Source organism: Lactuca virosa, chromosome 6, assembly GCF_052849685.1.
Source record: "Lactuca virosa cultivar CGN04683 chromosome 6, Lactuca_virosa_CGN04683_v6, whole genome shotgun sequence".
Taxonomy (NCBI): domain Eukaryota; kingdom Viridiplantae; phylum Streptophyta; class Magnoliopsida; order Asterales; family Asteraceae; genus Lactuca; species Lactuca virosa.
The window spans coordinates 79,609,008-79,621,312 of NC_136431.1; positions in this window are offsets into that span (position 1 = coordinate 79,609,008).

The window sequence follows — 12,305 nt, forward strand, 5'->3', positions numbered from 1 at the left end:
ACATGGATTATAATCATTCTCTCTGTCCATTTGTTGTTTCCCGATTTCCGATTTATGACGACTGACTAATTGAACAAATCAAATCAGTCCTGGCTCGGCCGAGCACTTCCATTTATCATCATCAAATCATCGAGGGGCCCACAGATATCGCTTTTATCCTGAAGGTAAAAGGAATGGATAAACTTCGACTCATATGGCTTGTTCTACTACTTGTTGAATCATACACAAAGGCACGTTTTATAACACCGAGTTACCGAATGCGTTTTCGTACAATCAATGTACAACCAACTCATAGTAACAACTCATATCTCTAGGTTTGAAGAATATAAGATATTATCATCTCATGATCACTCGTGATAAAATCCATGAAGTGATTCCAATGAGCGCGGGTTGAATCCAATACTCAGAACTTATGAGCACTCATGAGTGTTGTAGCCCCTTGTCCAACATCTTAGACCTCTACAAGCCAACCTATGATAGTCTTGATTCATATCTACTTCCAACATATGACCGACTGTGGATAGTTTGAATAACTTAGTCAATCAGGAAGAACGACCTAGTTATTCTGGAAGTCAAAACATGCAAAGTGAAACACAATAATAATAGAATCTAATATGGTATCAAAACCTATGAACATAAATAAAACACCTTTTATTTATCACCATATGATTACACATTATTCATTGTATACTGTTTCAGCTATCAACTTTATTCTTGAATTTAAAACAATAGTTGTCCTATGCTCCAAGCATGTACACTATGTTTTCTAAACACTAGTCATGCCATACACCAAGTATGCATACTATGTTTGTCTATGATCTTCACTTTGTGAATTAGATCAATTGAACATAACTCCAATGATCCTCTTTCACAGTCCCAAATCCTTACTGCAAATGCAAGAATTCCAAATTCATGCCATTTACTGAAATCTGTTAGATTCTAAACATTGATCCTCCTGTAATGATTATGCACAGAGTCAGAAAGACTTGACAACAACCATTACAGAGCATTCCAAGGAGATCAACTCCTTGCAAACATCCTTCTTGCATTAAGTTTCCTAATCTTACACAGATTGAATAATTTCCAACTTTGAAACATTTCCATATTCCATTTTGACTATCACTTCTGAACAAGAGTTGCCTCCTTACAGATTATGTCAATATGGTCCTTCCATAATTAACACTATACTTCCAACTGTCCTTGAGCAACCAATCTTTGGTAAACCTTAGATTGTCCTCGACAATTGCTTAATCCTTTTAGTCATATCCAGTTCTAGACCTTTTCCCTTCTTAATGCCCCAGGCATTTGGAAAATTTTAGAAAGGATAAATATAGCACATCTAATCGATCCTATATCCGAAGCATATAGGACACGAGTCATGATGTCTCACATAAAGACTAAACCAGTCTTTTGCTATAATATTTCCATTTCTATTTGCCAAGTTCTCATAATTCAGATTATGAAAAGGGATGTCGTAATCATAATCGAATTTTAGAACGCAAATAATGGACCCATATATAGAATTTCCTTATGTTGAGTCATTCCAACATGAAATTCATATATATATCCTTGACTAAATACGACTTAAAACCTCAATCTAAGCTTTTAGAATTGAAATGAAGTATAATTTCCTCTCCCTTAATTATAGCAAAACAACTTTTTCAACCCCTGCAGCCTCACGAATTGAAACTTTTGTTTTCTATAATTAACATTGCTAACTTGCAATCTTTATCATAATTATCATGCTCCCACTAACATGATGATTATTAGCATAACACTCATGCTCCCACTAGCTTTGACATCTAATCAGAAATCAGCTGGACTTCTAGAAATCAATACTTTATTGACTTTCTTACCAAAGTTCCGATTTATGATACCAGATTGCTTTGATAAAACTTTATCAATATCATACACCTTATCTTAGATAGCTCACAGGTGTGTCTAAACAAATTTAAGAACTATGAAAAGGGATGCCGTAATCATAGTCTCGATTGTTTAGACCTTTACCACTTCTTACAAGTCCATGATAGTGTGCTGGTTAACCACACACGCTCCACTAACGACTTTGAGAATGCAAATATCACAATTGCTATCTAGCTAAAATCTACTTAGTGAAAGTGTTTCCTCACCATAATTTTCATGAATCGGAGAGAAACCTTATGACACTTAGATTTTATGGTGTATGAGTTCCTATCCATATGAATTTTGTCAAAACCATAATCACAAGACAAGGTTACTGACAAATCCACACTTATATGGATTAAACTTGTGCAATCTTAAATTCTTGCCATTTGGCAGCTCAAGGGCCTGCCATTGCTTCCAAGTAGCTGTGCAACCAATTGAGAACTCTCAGAACTCCTATGCAAAGCCAACTTGAATAGGCACAGACATGTCGACACGATAGGTTATAAACCTCAAGTCGTGTGCTAGTGAAGAACTTCAGGTTTTATTCTTGATTAGTTCTTGAGACTTTCAAGACCTTTAAGACTCCCACTGTCCTCTTGACATATAAGACTTTCTTGTCAGATATTCAAGAGATAGTGTGGATTCTAATCAAGACAAACACTTCACACAATTGGCCTTAGTTGGTCTTTGTTTTATCCAAAACATCACAACTTACCAATTTCAAATGTACAAGAGTAGAAAACTTTTACTCTTACATTTGAAAAGTGTTTTAAACCTTCTTTAAGACATGTCACTCAAGTTACAATCTTAGAGTATAACTCTAAGAATTGTTTTTGGAACGAAGTATAAATCATCTTCTTGATTTAACCACTTCAACAATTCATAGCTCCTCTTCTTAGCTACCAGAATGCACTTAGAGGATGAATTGTGATAAGGTCTCTTAATCATTAAGATGATTATATAACATGATACTAAAGTACTCTCCCATCTTTTCAGATTTGAGAAACTTTTATCTTTCTGCCTAAGTTGATTCTTCTTATTCGCTCTGCCATACATTGAAACCTTTTCCAATGTCTCAGAATTACACTTAAGCTTGTAAGTATAACCATATTTACTGAATTTTAGTAAATAATGACGAATAGTCTTAACGATTATTTGTGGTGGGCTTGATCAGTGCACAAGAATGTGTACTCGATCCTTTACTTGGCTCACACATCCATGTGAACAAGTAGTTAGTCTTAATTTTTTCAATGCTTGAAAGTTCTTATTCATCATGCTATACAACTTGCATGATTCCAAGTTTCTATCCAACTGAAACTTAGGATGAGAATCTTTCCTTATTTGGTAAATTTAGACACTACCACAAATGAAAGAATCAAATTCATATTTCCACTCTTGCTCTTAATGGAATCTTATAAGCAACAAAAGTTTTCACAAATGCCATTGTAAGGATATTTTAAAATAAATAAAATCAAAAAAAAAATTCTTTTATTTTAAAACTTTGCGGAAAAACTATCCTTACAATGCAAAAGCACATGAAAACTTTGTTGTTATTTATTCCTAAGCAATATATCATAACTCTTAAGAAGTAGCTCAAGAATCCGATCTTCAAACTATGCGATAGAAATCCATCTATGTCATCAGATTCAACATATTCTTTCTTTAAGTTTCTTCACTTTTTCTTTGATTCTTAAAACATCAACATGTGAACCAGTCACATCATGTATCAAGAATCTCAGAATAGAAACTTAGCAGAGTTAGATAGTGGACTTTACCCGAAGTAGAGTCAAACTTATTGACTTTAATATCCTTAGGTAAATTTGGCAGCTTCGCAACCAATGGCCCTTTCTTTGGCAATAGACCCTTGATAATGGGACTATCTCAGACTTAGCCGTTCTCTTTACCATTTGGTCAACCGAGTTGACTATGGCCGATCCCTTTCCATTGGGAAGAGAGAGCTTTACTGGATATCCAATGTCATCATTGTCAATCTCCATAAAGTTTTAGGAAGTTGATCTTAGCAAATAGATAAGATCATTAAGGGTCTTGTCATAGTCTGTTTCACAGGAGTCCCAAAGGAACTCACTATGTGACTTAGAAAATAGTTGAGTCACCAACTTTCTCAAGACTTTGACACCCAACTCTCCCGGCTTGTCAATATCTGACTACATCTCCAAGATGTGATCACATATAGACCTTTGCTTGAGTGACCTTAAACTTTTCAGGAACTTGTGGGTTAGGGAGAATAATTGGAGGAGGTGAAAGAAGTATGATTTCCATGGGACATCATCTTCATTTAGGAAAGCTTGTTTCAAGAGATTTGGGAAGATCATCTTTTGGGAGATATTCAAGAGAGTTGATTTAAAGTCCTTAATATAACACCCAATATGAAATATTAAGGCTAGGACCCAACAACCTATTTATAACTGGAAGAGGGATGCCGTAATCCAAGTTATAAAATAGTTGAAGGTAGGTAAATGACGATTTACCAATTTCCACCATGAAAAACGAAATATAATTAAGTTTTAATTGGATTTGAAATTCCTAGATCTTTTGAGATACATTGAACTTTCAATGGCATGTTTGAATCTCGATTGTGCCCTCTCAAGTTTGTGACTGGGATGCCGAGGATCACAAACAAGGTGTGAATAACCATGCAAATTGACTTGGTACCCTTAACTTTATCACCTAATCGATGAGCCGGTTAACCACACACGCTCCACAGATCTATAATAGAGTCAAGTTACCCTTTGCCACTCTTACTAGTCCTTATTAGTGTGTCGGTTAACCACACACGCTCCACTAATGACTTGGTAAGGTACAAAGTGTAATTTCATGGGTTAGCACCTTTTCACATTTTCCTAAGTAACTAAGATTGGGAATATACAAGTGTTTAGTTACTTAGTATTTATCATTAATACTTTTAATGAAGGGAGAATTATAGTCCTTTCCTACCTGTTCGGCTAACGACCCTCCACCAGTCAAGGAAGCGGTGGGTGAGAGTGGACACCCATTAAACTGCCATTTTATAGGCAGTAACCTTATACCCCCCTTATAGACCGGCTTCGTGAATGAGGCCTACTAACGGTAAGATTGACTTTATCTTATACATATCTATATAATTAAAATTATAATAATAGTATAAGGGTTTGAATTTTAACTTTTAAAATTCTAAGGGCTAACTTGGAATTAAAGTATTCATAAGAGAAAACTTTTCAAATTCCAAAACTTGAGGGCAAGTTTTGAAACTATTCAAAACTAATTAATTCCATAACTTATGTGTTTAAAGTAGTTTTAATTAAAAAAAACTCTTCAAGTTCCATAACTTGAGGACAAGTTATGGAAGACTTTAAACTAATAAAAGAATGTAACTTTTCTTTATTTTGTAATTTATGGAATTAATTAAGGTTACACATTTTATTACTTAATGAAGTGACTCTTGAACCTCCATAACTTGAGGACAAGACTCTTCATTTTTGTAACCATTACCAACTTTTATGAGTTTTATGAAACTTAAATGTGACTTTTCATATAACTTGAGGACAAGTTACAAAAACACATTTTAGAATCAACTCTTAGATTAAAATGGATTGAAAACACATAATCAATTAACTTTTCTATTAATCTAAGCAACTCATAAGAACAAGATAATTTAATCAAACTTTTTCATGTAATTAGCCTAATCACTAAACTAATACAAAACATGAATTTATTGACAATTATCTTTGAAATTGGATTAGTATGAACATTACCACATCAAAAACAGGATTATAGGTTCAAAAACAGCTTATGGTAATGTTCCTAGTCCATTTCTAGCCAAAAAAACTCGAAGATATGCTGTCAGGGGCTCCTACTCGTCGAGTGTATCAACCTACTCGTCGAGTAGGATGATTTTCTTCATGGACTCGGCGAGTTCATCAGTGGACTCGGCGAGTTCATCAGTGGACTCGGCGAGACCAGTGCCCAGAATGCCCGAAATTTGACTTTTTCAGCAATTTGCATCAAGTATAATTGAAAACAAGCCTAGGCTCTGATACCACTGATGGGTTTTGAGCATTCTAACACTCCTAAGTGTAAATGCAACCCTAAATACCTTGGATCTATGTTTTCTCTATTATACATGCAAATATGATTATCCAAGGTATTATCCTAACTAGCATACCAAAACATTGATACTAGGATACTAAAATAGATAAAATACATACCTTGTTGTTGTTGCTTGACTCCATGAAGCTTGAGAGCCTAGTGCCCCAAGTGTGACACCTCAAATGGTTCACACAACATCATGAACTCTTGGAATAACCATGAGAAGAAGACATACATGTTCAAATCGGCTAGCCCTCAAAATATGTATCACTAGTGCCAATTTCTTGAACTAAAGGGGTTCTTATATAGTGTGGCTATTAGGGTTACACCATGTAACTCATGACTTTGCCCATTCCTTATGCTCCATGGGTTTTAACCTCCATGGAGTATCCATGGATCACCACATGGGTTAAACCCAACATAAAGGAATCTTGGATCATAAGCCCACATATATAAGAATGAATGATTTACACAATCAATCCCCATATATTTAATTAGTCTCTTTTTGATCACTAAATTAAGTCCAAATTAATTCTTGATCAATACTAATTAAATAACATGATTTCATATTAATATATTAGAACTTATAATACATTAATATGTCACAAAATGTCTTTTCCTCATAAACGGTCTATCCAAATGTTCCGATGCCATGCAACCCAAATGGACCATGCCGAGTCGGGTCAAGTACATACCAATTATAGTTATGGACTTAGACACTAATCCAACAATAAGACACATAACTGACACACCCGTGTTGAATATACTGTCGATCCCTGGTTGCTGAACAAAGCCCCGAACCAATCCTGGTGCACTCCCCATAGATAACCAGTTCTCCCCCACTTGGGGTTCAAACTACCACCCGTTGTCCCTCACAATCAATCATGGTACCACACTTACTCAACCAGTCCATACCCACTATCACATATACACCCCCCATGGGGCAGGGGATCAGATCAATCAGATAAGGCACCCCAAAGATCTCCAGTACACAACCCTGATATACTGCAGATGAAGAAACCCCATGTTTGTTGGCAATGGAAACTCGAAAAGGAAACTCTAACTCCCCAATAGGCATATCAAATTCCCTACTGAGTGATCGAGGTACAAAGGACTGACTCACACTCAAGTCAAATAACACAAGAGCAGGCAAAGAGTTCACTAAGAATGTACCTATCTGGAACATATATATATATATATATATATATATATATATATATATATATATATATCAAATAACACAAGAGCAGGCAAAGAGTTCACTAAGAATGTACCTATCTGGAACATATATATATATATATATATATATATATATATATATATATATATATATATATATATATATGATGGGTTTTGAGCATTCTAACACTCCTAAGTGTACATGCAACCCTAAATACCTTGGATCTATGTTTTCTCTATTATACATGCAAATATGATTATCCAAGGTATTATCCTAACTACCATACCAAAACATTGATACTAGGATAATAAAATAGATAGAATACATACCTTGTTGTTGTTGCTTGACCCCATAAAGCTTGAGAGCCTAGTGCCCCAAGTGTGACACCTCAAATGGTTCACACAACATCATGAACTCTTGGAATAACCATGAGAAGAAGACATACATGTTCAAATCGGCTAGCCCTCAAAATATGTATCACTAGTCCCAATTTCTTGAACTAAAGGGGTTCTTATATAGTGTGGCTATTAGGGTTACACCATGTAACTCATGACTTTACCCATTCCTTATGCTCCATGGGTTTTAACCTCCATGGAGTATCCATGGATCACCACATGGGTTAAACCAAAATAAAGGAATCTTGGATCATAAGCCCACATATATAAGAATGAATGATTTACACAATCAATCCCCATATATTTAATTAGTCTCTTTTTGATCACTAAATTAAGTCCAAATTAATTCTTGATCAATACTAATTAAATAACATGATTTCATATTAATATATTAGAACTTATAATATATTAATATGTCACAAAATGTCTTTTCCTCATAAACGGTCTATCCAAATGTTCCGATGCCATGCAACCCAAATAGACCATGCCGAGTCGAGTCAAGTACATACCAATTATAGTTATGGACTTAGACACTAATCCAACAGTCTCCCACTTGGATAAGTCTAAAACTATTATCGCGTATGACTTCAGGAACCAACTGGCAATCGTAGCTCTCAAAAGCCGCTGTCGAACTCTGACCTTGTAGATGAACTCTGACCTTTGTCAATGACTTGTCCATTAGATAAGGGATCATATATTCCTCCATTCTAGATATCATATGGACTGAGACATGGATTATAATCATTCTCTCTGTCCATTTGTTGTTTCCCGATTTCCGATTTATGGCGACTGACTAATTGAACAAATCAAATCAGTCCAGGCCCGGCCGATCACTTACATTTGTCATCACCAAATCATCGAGGGGCCCACAGATATCACTTTTATCCCGAAGGTAAAAGGAATGGATAAACTTCGACTCATATGGCTTGTTCTACTACTTGTTGAATCATACACAAAGGCACGTTTTATAACACCGAGTTACCGAATGCGTTTTCGTGCAATCAATGTACAACCAACTCATTGTAACAACTCATATCTCTAGGTTTGAAGAATATAAGATATTATCGTCTCATGATCACTCGTGATAAAATCCATGAAGTGATTCCAATGAGCGCGGGTTGAATCCAATACTCAGAACTTATGAGCACTCATGAATGTTGTAGCAACTCTTGCTATGTCTAATGCACATTAGACAAATCATACAAGCCAAATTCATGACAGTCTTGATTCATATCTACTTCCAACATATGACTGACTGTGGATGGTTTGAATAACTTAGTCATTCAGGGAGAACGACCAAGTTATTCTGGAAGTCAAAACATGCAAAGTGAAACACAACATAATACTAATCCTATATGGCCCCAACACTTTGAGTGTAAATACAACATCTTTTATCTAAGCACCATATTGATTACTCATTATTCATGTTTCGATTAATCAACTTAATACTTGAATTGAAACAATAGTCATGCCATGCTCCAAGCATGCACACTATGTTTTCTAAGCACTAGTCATGCCATACTCCAAGCATGCATTCTATGTTTGTCTATGATCTTCACTTTGTGAATTAGATCAATTGAACATAACTCCAATGATCCTCTTTCACAGTCCCAAATCCTTACTGCAAATGCAAGAATTCCAAATTCATGCCATTTACTGAAATCTATTAGATTCTAAACTTATATGCATTGATCCTCTTGTAATGATTATGCACAAAGTCAGATAGACTTGACAACAAACATTACAGAGCATTCCAAAGGAGATCAACTCCTTGGAAATATCCTTCTTGCATTAAGTTTCCTAATCTTACACAGATTGAATAATTTCCAACTTTGAAACATTTCCATATTCCATTTTGACTATCACTTCTGAACAAGAGTTGCCTCCTTATAGATTATGTCAATATGGTCCTTCCAGAATTATCACTATACTTCCAACTGTCCTTGAGCAACCAATCTTTGGTAAACCTTAGATTGTCCTCGACAATTGCTTAATCCTTTTAGTCATATCCAGTTCTAGACATTTTCCCTTCTTAATGCCCCAGGCATTTTGAAAATTTTAGAAAGGATGAAGGATTAATATAGCACATGAAATCGATCCTATATCCGAAGCATATGGGACACGAGTCATGATGTCTCACATAAAGACTAAACCAGTCTTTTGCTATAACATTTCCATTTCTATTTGCCAAGTTCTCATAATTCAGATTATGAAAAGGGATGCCGTAATCATAATCGAATTTTTAGAACGCAAATAATGGACCCATATATAGAATTTCCTTATGTTGAGCCATTCCAACATGAAATTCATATATATATATCCTTGACTAAATACGATTAAAATCTCAATCTAAGCTTTTAGAATTGAAATGAAGTATAATTTTCTCTCCCTTAATTATAGCAAAACAACTTTTTCAACCCCTGCAGCCTCATGAATTGAAACTTTTGTTTTCTATAATTAACATTGCTAACTTGCAACCTTTATCATAATTATCATGCTCCCACTAACATGATGATTATTAGCATAACACTTATGCTCCCACTAGCTTTGACATGTAATCAGAACTCAGCTGGACTTCTAGAAATCAATACTTTATTGACTTTCTTACCAAAGTTCAGATTTCTGATACTAGATTGCTTTGATAAAACTTTATCAAAATCATACACCTTATCTTAGATAGCTCACAGGTGTGTCTAAACAATTTTAAGAACTATGAAAAGGGATGTCGTAATCATAGTCTCAATTGTTTAGACCTTTACCACTTCTCACAAGTCCATGTTAGTGTGCTGGTTAACCACGCACGCTCCACTAACAACTTTGAGAATGCAAATATCACACTTGCTATCTAGCTAAAATCTACTTAGTGAAAGTGTTTCCTCACCATCATTTTCATGAATCGGAGAGAAACCTTATGACACTTAGATTTTATGGTGTATGAGTTCCTATCCATGTGAATTTGTCAAACCACAATCACAAGACTAGGATAATGACAAATCCAAACTCATATGGATTGAACTCAATCTTAATTTCTTGCCATGTGGCAGCTCAAGGGCCTGCCATTGCTTCCAAGTAGCTGTGCAACCAATTGAGAACTCTCAGAACTCCTATGCAAAGCCAACTTGAATAGGCACAGACATGTCGACACGATAGGTTATAAACCTCAAGTCGTGTGCTAGTGAAGAACTTCAGGTTTTATTCTTGATTAGTTCTTGAGACTTTCAAGATCTTTAAGACTCCCACTGTCCTCTTGACATATAAGACTCTCTTGTCAAATATTCAAGAGATAGTGTGGATTCTAATCAAGATAAACACTTCACACAATTGGCCTTAGTTGGTCTTTGTTTTATCCAAAACATCACAACTTACCAATTTCAAATGTACAACAGTAGAAAACTTTTACTCTTACATTTGACAAGTGTTTTAAACCTTCTTTAAGACATGTCACTCAAGTTACAATCTTAGAGTATAACTCTAAGAATTGTTTTTGGAACGAAGTATAAATCATCTTCTTGATTTAACCACTTCAACAATTCATAGCTCCTCTTCTTAGCTACCAGAATGCACTTAGAGGATGAATTGTGATAAGGTCTCTTAATCATTAAGATGATTATATAACATGATACTAAAGTACTCTCCCATCTTTTCAGATTCGAGAAACTTTTATCTTTCTGCCTAAGTTGATTCTTCTTATTCGCTCTGCCATTCATTGGAACCTTTTCCAATGTCTCAGAATTACACTTAAGCTTGTAAGTATAACCATATTTACTGAATTTTAGTAAATAATGACGAATAGTCTTAACAATTATTTGTGGTGGGCTTGATCAGTGCACAAGAATGTGTACTCGATCCTTTACTTGACTCACACATCCATGTGAACAAGTAGTTAGTCTTAATTTTTCCAATGCTTGAAAGTTCTTATTCATCATGCTATACAACTTGCATGATTCCAAGTTTCTATCCAACTGAAACTTAGGTGATGAGAATCTTTCCTTATTTGGTAAATTTAGACACTACCACAAATGAAAGAATCAAATTCATATTTCCACTCTTGCTCTTAATGGAATCTTATAAGCAACATAGATTTTCACAAATGCCATTGTAAGGATATTTTAAAATAAATAAAATCAAAAGATTTACCTTTTATTTTAAAACTTTGCGGAAAAACTTATCCTTACAATCCATATGAAAACTTGTTGTTATCTATTCCTAAGCAAAATATCATAACTCCTAAGAAGTAGCTCAAGAATCCGATCTTCAAACTATGCGATAGAAATCCATCTACGCGATCAGATTCAGCATATTCTTTCTTTAAGTTTCTTCACTTTTCTTTGATTCTTAAAACATCAACATGTGACCCAGTCACATCATGTATCAAGAATCTCAGAATAGAAACTTAGCAGAGTTAGATAGTGGACTTTACCTGAAGTAGAGTCAAACTTATTGACTTTAACATCCTTAGGTAAATTTGGCAGCTTCGCAACCAATGCCCCTTTCTTTGGCAATATAAACATATGGACCCTTTGGTAATAGGACTGTCTCAGACTTAGCTTTTCTCTTTACCATTTGGTCAACCGAGTTGACTATGGCCGATCCCTTTCCATTGGGAAGAGAGAGCTTTACTGGATATCCAATGTCATCATTGTCAATGTCCATAAAGTTTTAGGAAGTTGATCTTAGCAAATAGATAAGATCATTAAGGTTCTTGTCATTGTCTGTTTCATAGGAGTCCCAAAGGAACT